Raw genomic sequence first — 17,597 nt, forward strand, 5'->3', positions numbered from 1 at the left:
TGGACTCTAACTCAGACAGTTCCCTGGTTAGAACCCTACGGACCCCGAAAGAAGCCGTCATGCAGTGACCCCGTATTACCACTTTATGTGCATCCCACTCTGTTGCCCTATGTGTGGTTGTGTTTTGTTTTTGTGAGAAATAAGTGGTCAGGCATTGAGCTAGGTCCGCCCGAAAGGGAGGATCCGTCAGGGCCTCCGGCTGCAGGTGCCACGTTGGTATCCGGGCCCTCGTTGGGCCCCAATCCAGAGCCACCTGTAGGGGGCAGTGATCCGACACAGTGCGTACCAGGTAAGTGGTGGTACTGATCTTGGGTATCATTATGGAAGGGACAAAGAATAGATCAATCCTTGTATGCAAGTCGTGCACCGGTGAGTAAAATGAGTATTCATGGTGTGTCGGGTGTCGCAGGCGCCAGACATCATTTAGGTCACTTTTCGCGCTCCATGCACCGAGCTCCTGTGATACCTGCCTGCTCGGAGCAGAGGGTAGGGGAGGAAAAGAGCGATCAAGGTGGATATCTGAGACACAATTAAAGTCTCCGCCCCATATTCTCTCCATAGTGGGGTCTCTGAGCAAGCCAGCGGATATTACATGTAGAAAGCTCTTTTGGGAGGTATTGGGTGCATAAAGGGCTACAAGAGTCAGCAGTTCCCCAGTACCAACCCCCCATTGCTTGTGGGATCCCCTCAGGTACGTTCCCCCAGACATGAGTTTCGGAGCAGGAGCGCAGAGGAAGCCCCTCGCCCCCCCCCCCTGACCACCGGACGCGACACCGTCAGAGCAAACCGATGAGAACACAGAAAAGAAAATCCCTAATAGAGTGGGGGAGGAAACATAACACAATACATTGTAACTATGTGCAAACAAAGAACTAGGCCCGTAAGCACGCATGAGAGGAAACTGGTCCATATGGAGCGGGGTGCGGTGTGTGAGTTATGGATTGCCGAGGTCTGGCCCCCGGTCACCCAAGCAACAGATCAGACCACCACCGCCTCGGATCCCACACCAGTCGTAACAGTTGTGTGGCCTGCATTCCCGGGCAGCAGCACGTTGGCCCAGCATGTCATAGTTTGGATAAAGAGGACCAAATTGGTGAGAGAGTATTTTGGGGTTTTATCCCCCATTGAGATAGTGGTAACCGGGTCTTGTGGATCAAATGTCGTCCGCCGACTGTGGAGTGAGTGACGGGCCCTGGTGGGAGTCCCCAGCATCCGAGGAGTCGGCCCGGGTGGTTTCAGCATCAGTGTCCGGCAGTGCGTTCAGGGCCAGGTAAGGATTGGAGACAAATTGCGTGGCTTCGCGCAGTAGGCGTGTGCGCTCTTCTTCTGATTGCGCCTTGGTAGTGTCGCGTAGGCTCTCATTATTCTAATGAGACTACTGAATTTTGAGCAGCAAGATCGTCCACAGTGTGGGGGACTGAGTCTGACCCACGGTGGATGACACTTGTCGCCCCAAATCCGGGCTTTGCTCCAGCTAACTAGCCTAGTGCCTCATCTCTCCCAAGAGGTAGAGACGATTGGGCAGCCGAGCGCATGACATATTGGTTCTTCTCAGGGAAGTCGTGGTCACCCAGGTCACAACCGGTTCTCTCATACACAGTGCGGTCTCATATATAGAGGACAATAAAAGCAGTATAAGTTTTAAAGATTGGTTTTATAAAACGACTACATTTTGGATAGCAAAGCGTGAGCTGCAATAACCAGAACTACACAACACAACAATATTAAAATAGTGACGATGAGAGTGAAGCATAACAATAATGCTATCATAGTGCCACTAGAATCGATGGACTATTTCCTATCTAAATCATATTTTGAGCACAGCATGTTGAGGTCTAAACCTGCCTTTCAGGTTCCCCCGGGAGGACATCAACCCTAATACCTGAGCAAAGGCATGTGATCTGCGTCAGCATCTTCAGCGGAGCATTCAGCATACAGTTGTGGTTCCCTGGCTGGAATCTCCCTCTTGACGTGTAATAGGACTAGAAAGTGTTTTTATAACTAACACAGCAGATGTTCTAAGAAAATGTCCCTACGTAAGGATGTGTATTTTCTACGAATGTTGGAGACTAAACTTCTACCACGTTTACTGGCAATGTACCAGACTGTAGCCTTGACTGAAGCACAGGGTGATCAAGAATGCATTGTTTGAGAACTCAGTGCTGAACTAAGCAAAACAGTTTGATAGAAGAAATTAAAACAAGACCGTAAAACTGGTTATCGTAAAAATAACAATGCGAAGCTGAATAAAATATATCTAGGTCAAGGTGCACAGCGACCTAGTGTATTAAACTAACGTGCATGGAGCTATACTTAAAATGGCTACACAACACCGTCCCCTTGTCGGTAGAAAGTGGTTCAAGCCAAAACTAAAATATCTCAACCTAACATATACCTAAAACCCTACTCAATTTTGACAAGTTAAGAGGACACATAAGCATACTACTTGACAATTTAAAAAAATGAGCATGCGGCTTAGAACCGAATTTAAATGAAAATGTCAATTTAGAGTAGTTCTGAATCAAGCATTAGTCATAGAAAGCAAGAGATCGTCCACTTCGGCAGATGACAAAACTGGAAAATCCATGCCAAAAACGACCAAGGAGCAGGTGTGTTCCATAGTCCCAGTATCAACCAAGGCGGCATCCTGTGCAGTGCCCATTGACGAGTTGATGGCAACTTCTTCCAGGAACGGTAGGTCGTAATCAGCTTCACGTAGCAAACGCAACCGCGGTGCGCATGTCTGATAATGAACCCTCAACAAGAACATCAACAGATCAGCATCAATTGCTGGGGGGCATTGCTGTGAAAGACAAACTTCCAGTGCATGTTCAAAAGATCACCAAAGGCACCGAAACATGGGCTGCACACAATCCAAAACCGGTCTAATTGACAAAGACCAGTCACACCCCAAATGTTCCAGGCGTGTTGCTCCAAATTGCTGCATCATACGTTCACGACACAGCTGCGCTGATGGGAGCGCCTTCATTTGTCCTTGTTGCGTTGGGACAGCCATTGCCGAAAAACAACAGCAACAGCAAAATGCCGGCTAATAAAGCCAAAGTTATTGGAAATCCCCCCAAAATACTACCGAAAATTGATTGGAAAGCTGAAGGTATCAAACTGAATATGGAGGAGAAGGTGTGAACAAAACCAAAACCTACAGCTTTGAAGAAATGTGCCAGTCCAGCCGTGCTGGACGCAGTAAATATACGTCCCACAAGTTCACCAAAGTGCCTTGGAAAATTTGTATTTAACAGGGACTGTATTTCTGCAGACGACCTTGCCACTTGAAGTGCGTAGGTCTCGCGTGCATTTGTAAGGGCCACATGCTTCTGAAACAATAACGCCTTGAGTCTACTCAACATGTCAAAATTCACCTTTGAAGTAGCAATATGAGGCCAGATATCAGCTACCTCCTTTAATTTAGTGGGGGGAAACAGTGTTTTCCCGCAGCATGTAACAACCTTAGAGACCGAAACAACGTAAACTATTCTGTCCTGCATGCCACAACAGTCTTCACTATTAAGAAGGACGTAGCTGTCATTTGAAAGCACCTGGAACGTAGATCAAGGGGACTGGAACTCCCTTCAGATAACAAGCCAAGTTTGCAGCCGAGGCGTTACACGCCCCATGCAAGGACAGCTGTTTACAAATCATTGAATGGCTGACTGAAGTCTCGCATTCACTACCGCTAATAAAGACCTCTTTCATGCCATTGAAGCATTTGTACAAGAAGGGAAGCTCCCACACCTCATGGATGTAACTATCTCCCAATTTTTCACATCTGCCTACTGAAATAGGTTTCAAACAGGAGGTGAATTGTAGTGTTGAAATAGGCAGATTAATAACCCAGTGTATTAACCACTCTGCCGATGGTATTTCTGCCACGGTGAAAGGCAACCTTTCTATTTTCTCTATGTTAAGCATGACATAAGTTGCTTCTTTCTTAGCCATTAGTTGTTGTTGCCGCTTTAGAATAAAGGAGAAAAATATTTCCCTGGCACTAACGTGCTGCCACGGAACGCTACCCGCCTTCAATGTTTGAAGCGTCCAACCCAAATGCATAATGGACCTGGTCTGACTCTGTCCATGGTATAAAGAAGACATATCAGATCGTATAATGTCTATAGCAGAAGAAACAATGTTGTTAATTGTGTATATCCGGTCGGACAAGGTGTTAATCCCATTTTCCACAACAGCTAATGCCTTTTTCAAATTTTCCTGATCTATTTGCCTTAACCGGGCTGCAGTATCTTGTTGGGAAAGTTTCCATATTTCATTGTATAAGGCATACAAGAAACGCTTCCTACGTGGTATTTTGGGGCCTGACAAGAAATCTTGTAAGTCAGTGGTGTTAGACAAGAGATTGAGGTGTGCTTTAACCACACTTAGTGAGGATGATTTAAGCCACTGTTCGCACAATTTTCCTACACTATGGCCCTCATTCCAAGGGCAACGGAAGCACCGCCAACAGGCTGGCGGTGCTTCCAGGGCCATTCTGACCGCAGCGGTAAAGCCGCGGTCAGAAAAGGGGATCCGGCGGTTTCCCGCCGGATTTCCCCTGGCCCGGAGAATCCTCCATGGCGGCGCTGCTTGCAGCGCCGCCATGGGGATTCCGACCCCCTTCCCGCCAGCCTGTTTCTGGCGGTTTACACCGCCAGAACCAGGATGGCGGGAACGGGTGTGGTGGGGCCCCTGGGGGCCCCTGCACTGCCCATGCCACTGGCATGGGCAGTGCAGGGGCCCCCTACCAGGGCCCCATTAAGATTTTCACTGTCTGCTTTGCAGACAGTGAAAATCGCGACGGGTGCAACTGCACCCGTCGCACCCCTACAACTCCGCCGGCTTCATTGTTGCAGGGTCTTTCCCGCTGGGCCGGCGGGCGCCCTTTTGGCAGTCGCCCGCCGGCCCAGCAGGAAAGTCGAAATGACCCCCACGGTCTTTTGACCGCGGTGCGGTCTTTCGGCGGGGTTACTTTGGCGGGCGGCCTCCGCCGCCCGCCAAAGTTAGAATGACCCCCTATATGTTGTAATTATATCAGCATGTTATGTTCAATATGTAGTGAGGGTCCGGCCTATTCGTCCTAAAACCACCCGAGGAGGTGACAAAACATTTAGGACACCGTTGGTATCTATGGGCCACAATAACCACCTGCCTAGACGTGTCAGTGAAGCATTAACCGTACCGTTCTTGACCCACTCATTGAGCTCATCTCTGGTTGCATTTGTGTACTTTTGCCAGTTGTCAAATTTTGCAGGGGCAGGTATACTGGGCATGTTTAATTCTCTGATTGTTGCTAAGCCTAAACAACTTGTTTTTTGCACTGTTTCATTTAAAAAGATCATTTCAACAGGGATGAGACATGCTCTAGACAATGTTTCCTTTCCCTTGATCTGCCAATTTTTCGTTCCCCAAACACTTTTCAAATCAATAGATTTGGACCAATATTCATAACCTTCTATTGATAACTGGGCAACAAAGGATTCTGAATATATAAATTTCGTATTGGTCAATAACATATGTATATCCTTAGTAGGACTTACTTTAAAATAATATGACTCAGCATTCCTTTGATGATGCCCAGAAAAATACGCAAACTTTTCAGTATAAGTTTTAGAACTCCCTTGCGGTGGAGTTGGACAATGTTCCCATTGCGTGTAATTAAATATCGTTTTGGGACTACTCGCTCTATGTAGGAAGTAGTGCCCATAATAATTATAGCAAAACATATCACCATAATTTTCTTTGAATTGGTAAACATCTGCGTTTTCAAAGACAGTATAATATTGTAATTCTGCCATCATAGAATCAACTGTTTTCACGCCCCAATCATCAGATACAATGCCTGGTATGACTATAACATTCATTGATAATTTTAACACATACGTTATTTGAGTAATTTCCGTGGGACCATATATATCGAACATTACTTTGTTCCAAACAATCCCATCAGGAATTGGCACTGCGCAAATGTTCACAAAGGATAAGTCTCTTCGGACTTTATGTGATGAAAAATGTGGTTTCAAAACCTCCTCCACCTGTTCAACCGCTGATCTCTGGGAAGAAAATGACCATGTATTAATAAGAAAAAGGTAATAACAAAACCAATCCAAAGTAGAAAGGCTAGGACAGTCAAAGAAAGCCATACATAGTTCCATGGAAAACTAAAGTATGTTTCTTTAAGCCACTTTGTTAGCTTACGTGCTCTTGACAAATCAGCTGTCGAAGAAGTGAACGAGTCCGAGAAATCATTGATGAACTCGGCAAAATATCCAGAGGCAGTTTGTGCAAATGGCGTAACTGTTGTCAATGGTGGAGTTGGTGTTTCCTGTGGTGGCACACTGTAGACAGCACAACCGCTTGGCTTGTAGTCGAGCTGACTTGGTCAAATGTTTCTAAATTATTTGATGTTAGTGGAACTACTGCAAGATCATCATCCACCCTCCCCAAGCTCGGAGAGGTATCAGTAACTTGTAGCAGAACTTCTTCTCCAGTAGTGAGAGGGATTCGGGAACTACTGGATGTTCCTCTTAGTCGGCTGTGCACGATCGGCCACATGGTGTAATTTGACATTGTCAATTGAAACAAAACGATTTTCTTTGGGACCTGCCAACGGTGGTAGAAGGACAGTTTTAGTACCGTGTATCCCCAGTACAGGGACTGGTGCTCGATAAGAAGGGCCAAATTCCTTTTTCACTGCAACCTTTTCACGTACAAGATCCCCAACTCTGGGAATCCAGCCGATAGATGTTACAGGCACATCCTTAATTCCTGTGGAGGCAGCACTTTCAGAAGAATTATCTTCACGGAACTCTTGTAATTCCTGTAAAACAGTGACAAGTTCATTTATGTCAAAAGGTGTTTCTGCTGCCTCCATTCCAGGACCATCAAGATCCGGAACAAACACTTGAGTTCCTAACAGGCACTCATATGAAGTACGACCCCCCCAGGGACCTTCTAGGCAGGTTATTTAGTGCTCTCTGAACTCCATACAGGTGAGTAAGCCAACTACGACCCGTACCTAATACTCTGGCTGTTAAGGATTGCTTTAAATCGCGGTTTAATCACTCCACAACACTATTTCCCTCGGGATGAAATGGAGACGAGTACTGCAGTTGGACCTCCAATGAAGCCATGGTGTCCCTGAATGCCCCTGAGGCGAAAGCAGGGCCCTGGTCCGAGTGCAACGCCGCAACTGCATATGTACTGATGAAGACTCGCAAATCTTTAATAACAGTCCGAGCGTCAGCCGAGTGTTGTGGCCACACCCATACAAACCAGGAGCATGAATCAACAGCGACTAATTTGTATTTGTATGCATTATCAGGTGTTAGTGGACCGCAGTGGTCCAAGTACACACACTGTAACGGTTTACTTGAAATCAAGAGGGGGGTCTGCGGCGGGCGCTTGGCCGTAGAAACTTTAATTTGTTGACGGATGTCATAACAAAGGTCATACTGCTTAGTCTCTTTGTAGAGACCGGGCCACCAATGACGGGCCTGTAAGATTGAAATTGTAGCCGCCACACCAGCATGTGCAGATGCCACCCCCTTATGCGCTGCTTTGATCAATTGTGGTCTTGTATCTTTGTTAGGGATGTCACGTACACCTACGCCTGGTATTTTTGCTTCAGCGTTTAGCATACTTCCCCTATAGTATTGATATTTGTTCGGGAATCCTTTAGGATGGGGCGTACCATCAGCTGTAGCCGTTATGGCAGCCAAAACGTCTGTGTCTGGTTTGGAACTTGAACGAGTCACTGCAGCTACAGTGGCTACTGCCACTGTTGACTTTGCGGCTTCATCAGCCAAAGTATTTCCAGCAACGTGTATTCCAGCGCGCTGGTGTCCAAGTGTATGCACAACATGGACTCTCGGTAGCGTCTCTTTCAGATCTGCTACCTTCCTCCACAGAAGTCTGTGTTTTATGGTGATGCCTTTGGAATCTCTGAACCCATTCTGGTGCCAATAATGCAAATATTAATTAAAGGACTGGACACAGTAATATGAATCACAAACAATCAGCGTAGGCTGTGCCGGTTCCGTATGTTCTAGTGCCATCAGCAGAGCTTTTAGCTCAGCCGATTGTGCTGTACAATCCCCTAAGGTCTGTAATTTATCTCCTTCCATATAGCCACTTACGACTGCGCAAGCAGCAGGATATTGAAATTTAGTTCCAATCGCCGGTTGTGCAGAGCCATCGGTGTACATGACTCTATGATATTGATCGATTGGCAAGGTATTTGCTGGAACTGGATATTCTGCTTCATATTGTAGAAATTCCTGAGTTTGTAACTTTGGACCAAAAATGTAGTCTACATCAGTGGCTGTTAAAGACATAGCCCATTGTATCCAACGTGGATGTAGTGCTTTTGCGTTCGGAACGCTAGCTTTTGTAGCAGCCTCTAGGGCTGGAATTGGAGAAACAACAATAATGTGTTTTCCTTGGGCAAGAGGACTTTCTTTAATAACAGCCATCTGCACAGCAGTGAGAATTTTCTCTGTGGGAGCAAAGCGTTGTTCAGCTGCTGAATACAAATGTCATTTGTATGCAATCGGGACTGTCTCACCTTCATTAAATGTCACATAGGTGAAACCGATGGCCCCAGCTATTACCCTGATGACCAAATCTGTTTTGTTGTCCCTTGTGTGTAAATGTTTTGCTGCTAGCATGTCTGTCTGCAACTCTCGAAGAGTGCGTGTATGTTCAACTGTCCAGAATTTACTTGAAAAATCGGGACGTATTAAGTCATATAAAGGTTTTATGCGCGTAGCATAATTGGGAATGTAGGTTCTGCCAAAATGTAAGAAAGCCAACAATGATTGGAGTTTTTTAATCGTATTCGGTGGTTGTAATTGTGCAAATTTTTCTAAAAATTGTGGCGCTAGGCTCTTCGCTTCACTCGACAGCTCATATCCCAGGAACAGGACGCTGAGGAAGGCAATTTTTGTTTTTTAAAGTTAAATTTGTAGCCAAGTTCGGCAAACCCTACAACAATGCTGGCTACCCGTCTTAAATGTTGTAGTAACTAATCATCCGTGAGATATATATCATCCACATATGACAATGCTTCAGAGTCAATCTCGTGTAAAATGGCAGTCAGACGAGCGGCAAAGATTTTTTTCAGAGAGCCTAGTGTGCTAAAGCTTGTTAAGTCCCTGCTTTCAGGCACTATATTCTGGCAGAAGAACCCATTTGAAATGTCTAAAGTTGTTTTGTATTTTTTCCGCACTATGTTGCTCATCAGTGCAGTGCTATGTAAATTTTGTATAGCATATGTACGGTTATGACTGTTTAAATGTCTGTAGTCTAAGACTATTCTGTATGAATGGTCCGGCTTAGCTACAGGAAATAAAGGGTTATTCATCGGCTAGACACAGGGTTCAATCACACCCTGGTACTCTAATTGCGTGAGTATTTCTCTCACCGGTGCCCTTGCTTCATGTTTTATGGTATACTGCAGTTGTGGCTGAGGTTCACTTTTAATGGGGATGACATGGTAGGGGGAGTCCCTATCCCACCCTACGTGATTTCTGTATAATATGGGTGCCTGTGCTATAGTCCATTCAATAGAATAGGATTCAGTGAGTTCCTCTGGAACAAGGGGCGAGAAAGAAGGTTTAATTACATCTTCTCCATATGGGTAGGTATGGACAAAGTCAGGCCGCCAAACTTGTTCGGCCAACAAGATGTCATATACTTTGACTATGCGATCCCAAAAGAGTGCGTGTATTGTGCGTTCAATGTCTCCTTCTAATTGCAGTGTTACTTTGTACACCCTATCAGGCTCGGAGACACGCATGTCCGCTGTTTCTACTTATATAAAGTCATCAGTTGCTTTTACCTCCAGATGCTCTAGAAGATTCCGGCGAACTATTGTGACCTCTGCCGCGCTGTCTAGCAATGCTAGAGCCCAGTTCTTGTTCTTCAAGAGGATCCTCTTCCTGTGTGGCATGTCGGACTGCGACTGCTGCCACCTTTTTCTTTTTAAATTGTTGTTTTTGTTGGACAGGTTTCTCTTCCTTTTTAACAGAAACCTCAGAATAGCGTTGTGATTCCTGTCTCGTTTTCACGTACTCTGTTCTTCGCTCTGATCGCCCACCTCTCTCATTTCTCTTTTCCGATGAGTCCTGAAAGGAACGAGATTGGCATGTATCAGTATATTGGTATCTATCAGGCGTTTTGATATTGTCTCTGTTTCTGAGATTATACCTATTCTGTGGGGTCTCCGTACGTGGAGGTTCTCCCCTTTCTTTTTTAGACATTTGTTGCTTTTTATAACATCGTTTCTCATTACCCTCAGGTTGTTGTTTAGAGTTATCTTTATTTGTTTTACCCTGAAATTGAGGTTTTTGTGGTCTGGTTCCTAGGCTATCTCGACCGATACTTGAATATGTTTCCGCTATTATTTTAGGCAGCTCTTCTTGATCTTGTTGCGGAACGTCATGGAGCCCCATGCGCACTGCAAGTGCAACTGCTTCCCCTTTAAGGTTACTTAAAATGATTGAGGATACTGTGGCAAAGTTGCCCATCAGTTGCATCCCCAAATCTCGGGCCGGGGCAGCCCCATATTCATCTTGAATTTGTATCAGCACTTTCGGTAAATTGGCAAGTGTCAGTGTACCGTGTGCGGTTGTATAGAGCGTGGCAAATACCGTGCCCCATGTATTACAGTTTTCTACTGTAGGGACCATCCCAAAGGGCAAGCACATTGTTAATATTCTATGTTTATCCTGAGGTCCTGTTTGGGGAAATACTGCCTCCAGTGTATTTATTTTTTGTGCTGGTCAAAACGGAGTCTCCTCTCGTTTGGCAGGTACTTTACCCATAATCGAATGCACAGTTGCCGGATTTATACCTGGTGTTACTGCATGTGGGTGTGCTGGAGCAGCACATGCTGGGTTTGTATTTAATGTTTGCATCACGAATTGTACTAATCGTCGTATATTGCTATTAATTCAATGTATAAACGACAAACATCAGCTACTGCTAAATTCCCGACCACAGGATCTGGTGTATAAGTGGCCAATAAAGGCCAGGTAGGACCATCATTACTTAGTGGACCTAACCTAACTGGTAGTATTGTATGGGGTAGGTCGACCATCAAGCCAATTATTATGTTCTTGATAAGATAGAGGTATCTCTAAATATGCGTACGCTCTGTATTGTCCAGGCGCGTTCGCAACTGTATATGTGTGAAATGTATTTGTGTTCCCATCAACTGCTGGAAATGTGACCCAAGAGTAAAAAAGTTCAGTTCTATAAGCTGCGTGGGCGTCCACCACAAACGTGACTGGACCTCCCTGGGCCATTAGGCCATTTGCTAATAAGTGTGCTGGGAGAGGTTGTCTCATGTTGACAGATATTTGTAAAATTTGGGGATTCGCCATGATAGAAGCACTATGAGTTCAGAGAAGGCAAACCAAGATGGGGTTTTCCTTTTAAAGTTCAAGCTTGAACAATCACCAGCTGTAGTAGGATTACCTATACAGATGTGGTGGAAATACTCAGTACCATGGACGTCTCCGTATATGGCACTGAGGTGTCATTATATAAAATGAGACTGAGGTACTCCGGTGGACCGTAAAATTAGAGCCTGACCAAACGTTGCAGCGCCATGTTGCATAGGCTCTCATTATTCTAATGAGACTACTGGATTTTGAGCAGCAAGATCGTCCACAGTGTAGGGGACTGAGTCTGACCCACGGTGGATGAAACTTGTCGCCCCAAATCCGGGCTTTGGTCTGGCTAACTAGCAATGCCTCATCTCTCCCAAGAGGTAGAGATGATTGGGCAGCCGAGCGCATGACATATTGGTACTTCTCAGGGAAGTCATTGTCACTCAGGTCACAACCGGTTCTCTCATACACAGTGTGGTCTCATATATAGATGACAATAAAAGCAGTATAAGTTTTAAAGATTGGTTTAATAAAAATGACTGCATTTTGGATAGCAAAGTGTGAGCTGCAATAACCATAACTACACAACACAACAATATTAAAATAGTGACGATGAGAGGGAAGCATAAGAATAATGCTATCATAGTTCTACTAGAATCGATGGACTATTTCCTATCTAAATCATATTTCGAGCACAGCATGTTAAGCTCTAATCCTGCCTTTCAGGTTCCGCCAGGAGGACATCAACCCTCATACCTGAGCAAAGGCCTGTGATCTGCATCAGCATCTGCAGCGGAGTATTCAGCATACAGTTGTGGTTCCCTAGCTGGAATTTCCCTCTTGACGTGTAATAGGACTAGAAAGTGTTTTAATAACTAACACGCAGATGTTCTAAGAAAATGTCCCTACGTAAGGATGTGAATTTTCTACGAATGTTGGAAACTAAACTTCTACCACGTTTACCGGCAATGTACCAGACTGTAGCCTTGCCTGAAGCACAGGGTGATCAAGAATGTGTTGTTTGAGAACACAGTGCTGAACTAAGCAAAACAGTTTGATAGAAGAAATTAAAACAAGACCGTAAAACTGGTTATTGTAAAGATAACAATGCGAAGCTGAATAAAATATTTGTAGGTCAAGGTGCACAGTGGCCTAGTATATTAAACTAACGTGCATGGAACTATACTTAAAATCGCTACAGAACAGTAGGTTTGTTTCCTGATCGGGCCCGGCGATCGCGCTTCCTTTTTGGGGGTGCCCAGGACCCTTCCGGGCAACCCTGCCGAGCGGGCTGGGCAAGCCCCTTAGCATGAAGCCAGGTCCAGACGTCCTCCGGGGAAGTGAAAACGTGCACCGGGGAGCCATCCTGTATCCGTAGTTTTGCAGGGAAGAGGAGGGCGTATTTAATGTTGTGCTCGCGGAGATGTTGTTTTGCAGAGTAGAAGGAGTTACGTCGTCTTTGGACTTCAGCAGTGAAATCCGGTTAAGCAGATATTGATGTGTTCTCGAATTTTTGCGGGCCTCCTTGCAGAAAGCTGAAGCACTAGATCTCTGTCTCGATAGTTAAGGAAGCGGGCGATCAATGGGCAGGGGGTGGGCACCCAGTGGTGGAGATCTGCCCGGTACTCTGTGAGCCCGTTCGATCGAGAAGAATTTTGGAACATTGTTCCGTAGAATGGTGTCCGTTAGCCATCCTTCCAGGAATAGTTCCGCACTAGGGCCCTCGGCTCTCTCAGGGAAACCCACCAGGCATATATTGTTGCGCCTTGATCTTCCCTCCGCGTCTTCGGCTCTGCGTCTAAGTTCGTCCACCTCCGTGGATAAGTGGATCATTTGCTCCTGGAGGGACTTCACATCTGGGGTCAGCTGTGCTATGTCACCCTCCGTCCCCGCCACTCTTTCCGCTATGCCCGGTGATCAGTTCGTAGTAGGTTGACATCTAGAGTGACGGCATCAATCTTTGTTTCAAGAGTAGTTTTGGTGTCCATGATTGCCTGTAACACCCTCTCGAACTGCGAAGTGTGGCCCAGCAGGGTGGACTCCATCTGGCGGAACGCCTGGGCGGTCGAGTCCGGACATCCAGGTGACGTTCCCGACATTTCCGCTATCAGCGCTGGTGTCCTGGCAGGTCGCGTCTTACCCATCCGGATGTCCAGGTGTCAGACTGGCACCAGTCAAGAGCGCTCAATCAGGGTAGCGCACATTCTATTTGTTTCCGTGCTGTGTGGCCAGAGAGTTGAGGGGGGTAGGGTGTATGCAGTGCCGGATAATTGAAGAGGTATAGGTGCGGTAGGATGGCACCGCAAATTAGTAGAGTAAGTTGAGACAAGAGCGGGTGCTGCCCCCAGCGGTATGATGTCGGGAAGGAGCAGGGTGGTATCAGAAGGGGTGATTGTGTTGTTAGTATGAGTCCGCAGGCACGTTAGACTCCAGTGCTGGCGGGGAGATGGTCCAGATGAATTAAGTATAACAGGCTGGGGTGCCAATGCTATAAATGTGAGTTGAGGGCCAATATTTACGGTGTTTGGCCGACCCCGTAAGGGGCATAGACAACAGGAGCAAGGAGCTGCGGCGGCACCCACTCCGGCAAATGTCCGTGCGTGGGCGCAATGGCGATGAGGATGGTGGCAGTCCCGGTGCTCCCTGTCACAGGGGTCAAAGTGGATGTGCCCCACTGTTCACAGGGGGGAGGGGGACTCCTGGGGTCCAGCAGCGTACTCACCCCCAATGGTGCCCAGAACGAGAAGTCGCCGCCAGCGAAGCAATAATGTCCTTTACCCAGCCGGGCAGCATGTGGAGAGTTAGAGACGGCAGGGGCCTCCCAGGCCGTGTGTGCCATCAGCAGAGTTTCCAGGGGGATCGTCGCAGTGACGCTCGTATTCCCCCGGTCGCTCGGTCTGGCGGCAGACCAAGGCCTTTCCGAGCACGTGGGGCCCGGCGGGTGCGGCTCCGAGAGTCGTCCAAGGAGCGTCCAGGAAACTAGGCCGATCGCACCCCCGTCACAGAGCGGGTGCCGGGCCCCAGTGGGGGACGTGCCATGCAGGGCGCTCACCTCGCGTGGTGAACACGGCACGCATGCGGAGTGGAGCGCACCTCCGATTAAATCAGGTAGGTTCTTCCCGGGGACCCCTCCGAGTGGTGGGGCATGCGGCAACCTGCCGGGAGGGCGGGGGGAAGCCTGGATGCAGGATAGTCGGGTGACCGGGAGCGGAGCCGCAGTTTATGCTACCACACCGGTCGCCATCTTGGGCACGCCCCATAATGCTACAACCATATATATTCACAGACCCTGGCATTGTGGTTATTGCTCTTTGGTCATACAAGCATATTTGTGGGCCCTCAGTTATAGCAATCGGAACCACCTTGACATTAGTCAGATGCAAATGCACATCCTGGACCCAACCTCCATCTTACTGTCCATACACATGTATAGCCTATGGAGTTTCACTTAGTATGTTTGCAATTTGTACATGGAATTGCACATAGCATATAACATCACACACAATATTTGCACTTGCCATTGCACATAAAGATGACACTCACTGGTAGCATTGGGGTCACTGAAGTTTTCCACCTCTCCATTTGTGTACAGCTCTGGGCCACCTGCAAGCTATAACATGAGACAGCACTGTGAATGTTGAACAATGAACACTGTAGTCAAATCTTGCACATTACACATGACTTGCAAATGACCAAAAAAGGCTTTATTGTTGTGACAACTCAAATGGGCCATTGGGCATGTCTCAGTGTCATACATTGGTAGGCCAGGCTGATATGTACACATACGTGATGGTCCCATACATACATGTGTCAGGTACATAGTGTAAGGCAATGACTAACTACCCCTAGGTTTTTCAAGGCTTACTGAGTGTAGTGGCACTCTGCACCTACGTGACTCACAGAATACACTCAGTCATTACTAGCAATACTCCTGTCTCACTGTTATCACCACATGTACATGACTATACAACATACAACAGTAGTTAGACATCCTTGACTCCTGGTTTAATAGACATTGTTAGATGTAATTGCTGCATAGTCAAAGACAACAAACATACATGTTATCTACATCCCCAAACCACCACAGTCTCATTTTAGGAACAAACGTGTGTGATATATTCAGATATATGATAGTCAACATGTTATGACTATGTTCATAGTCACATACATCATGCCTCAGCTACATGAGACATGATCCACTGATGTGTCTCAAATTTGGATCTCCAAGGCTAAGGGATATCTCCCAGGGAGGCATATGCTCTGGCACCAGGCCAAATATAGGAATTGTGCACATTTTGTCAGGCTGCCCACAGCACATCTGGTGACGTGCACCATGGTGCTAACGGGAAAAATGTCTCACAGGTATGCTCGGGACAGTGCTTCGTGTGGGGACATGACAGCCCAGATTTTGTAAACCTTTGTATAATGCTTTATCTCTGAAATCACTTTTTGGGGTGTGATGGTATTTGAACCCTGACATATATTAACCACCGACACAATGGGCCACAGTTACCAACCCAAGTTTCATCTTGCACCACCAGAGCAACATGTCTGGTGAGTTCATATGGCATAGTGTGCCTGGGCAGGAGCACAAGGCTGGTAATGCATCACAGTCATATGTCAACTCAGAGGGAGCATCACAGTGACCCTACCTTATTTAACCATGTTTTCCTGCTTCCTATGTGTGCTGTCATCTACAGCACACATAAACAAAGGACAACACCATTGATGATTGTGTGTGTGCAGGAAGGTGTCCCTTCATGCATATGTACACTTGTCTCTGGCAACCACGTACCCTTGCAACATGACAAAAGGATGCCTGCATTGGTACTCATCGTCAATTTGTGGGTTAGCACAGGGAGCACGTACAGGAATGTGCCATATTTACAGCACATTGCTGCACTTGTCAGGGATGGTGTTTGGTGCAGCAACATGGCTTGCACCCCTGCTCTCTGCCCAAACGTAGTAAAGGAGGCCTGATGGGCAGCAGAAATTTACTTGCAAATGTGATACAGCAATCACTCACATAGATTGTGTACTTACCAACAGTTTCAATAGCCTCTATCCAAAGGGAATCCAGGAGGTCACGTTCCTGTGAGATGATGTGTGCCCATTGATGCTTGAGTTGGTGGGTTGTCCGCTCCACTAAAAAGTTCCACTGCATGTGGAAGCAGATCTTTCCCCACCGCAGCTTCTGTGCATCTGCCCTGTAGCCCAGTATCTCTGCCGCCCACAGCCACCATATTTGTCAGGTAGTGAGGACCCAGCCATCTGAAGCCCCCCCAACTCCTCCACACTCATGCCATGGGCCCTTCCCTTCCTCGACATGTCCCACCCCAGATTCACAAATGATGAAAAAAAGCCCAAATACCTGCAACTACCCCTACAAACTAATCTACCACAAGGACAAACATCCAACAATACACAATAACTTACAACACAATAAACAAATACAAAGGACAAAACATACACCAGGGACACAACAGGTACAACAGACAGCACAGCAGACTCAATGAACAGCACTCCTCACTCCACCAACAGATCCACACAACCTCTCCCAAGCACAGACACAAAGACTGTGAGTGTAAGAGAAAGTGAAAGTAACTTTGCAGTTCCTGGTTTGCAACATGGCTCATCCATCGCATCACTTTCTGTGCTTATGTGGTACGTTTTGAGCCAATGCGTATTGTAGGAAAGTGTCATTGTTGACATGGTTGCCCCCTCATTTTTTGCCTAGTGTTGAGGCCAACTTTGGTTGAAAGTGTACTGGGATCCTGCTAACCAGGCCCCAGTACCAGTGTTCTTTCGCAAATCTGTACCTTTGTTTCCACAATTGGCACAACCCTGGCACACAGTCTAGTCCCTTGTAAAAGGTACCATGGTACAAAGGGCCCTTTGGCCAGGGAAGGTTCCTGAGGACTGCAGCATGCATTATGCCACCTTAGGGGCCCCCCTCACCAAGCATATGTACACTGCCCTGCAGCTTGTGTGTGCTGGTGGGGAGAAAAAGACAAAGTCTGCCCACAAAGCACTGCCTGTGGCACAGGTACGTCACCACGCTAGCAGGCCTTACAGCCCTAAGGCAGGGTGCACTATACCACAGGTGAGGGCATAGCTGCATGAGCAATATGCCCCTACAGTGTCTAAGTCAATTCTTAGATATTGTAAGTGCAGTGTAGCTATATTGAGTATATG

The sequence above is a fragment of the Pleurodeles waltl genome, chromosome 7, assembly GCF_031143425.1.
Source record: "Pleurodeles waltl isolate 20211129_DDA chromosome 7, aPleWal1.hap1.20221129, whole genome shotgun sequence".
Taxonomy (NCBI): domain Eukaryota; kingdom Metazoa; phylum Chordata; class Amphibia; order Caudata; family Salamandridae; genus Pleurodeles; species Pleurodeles waltl.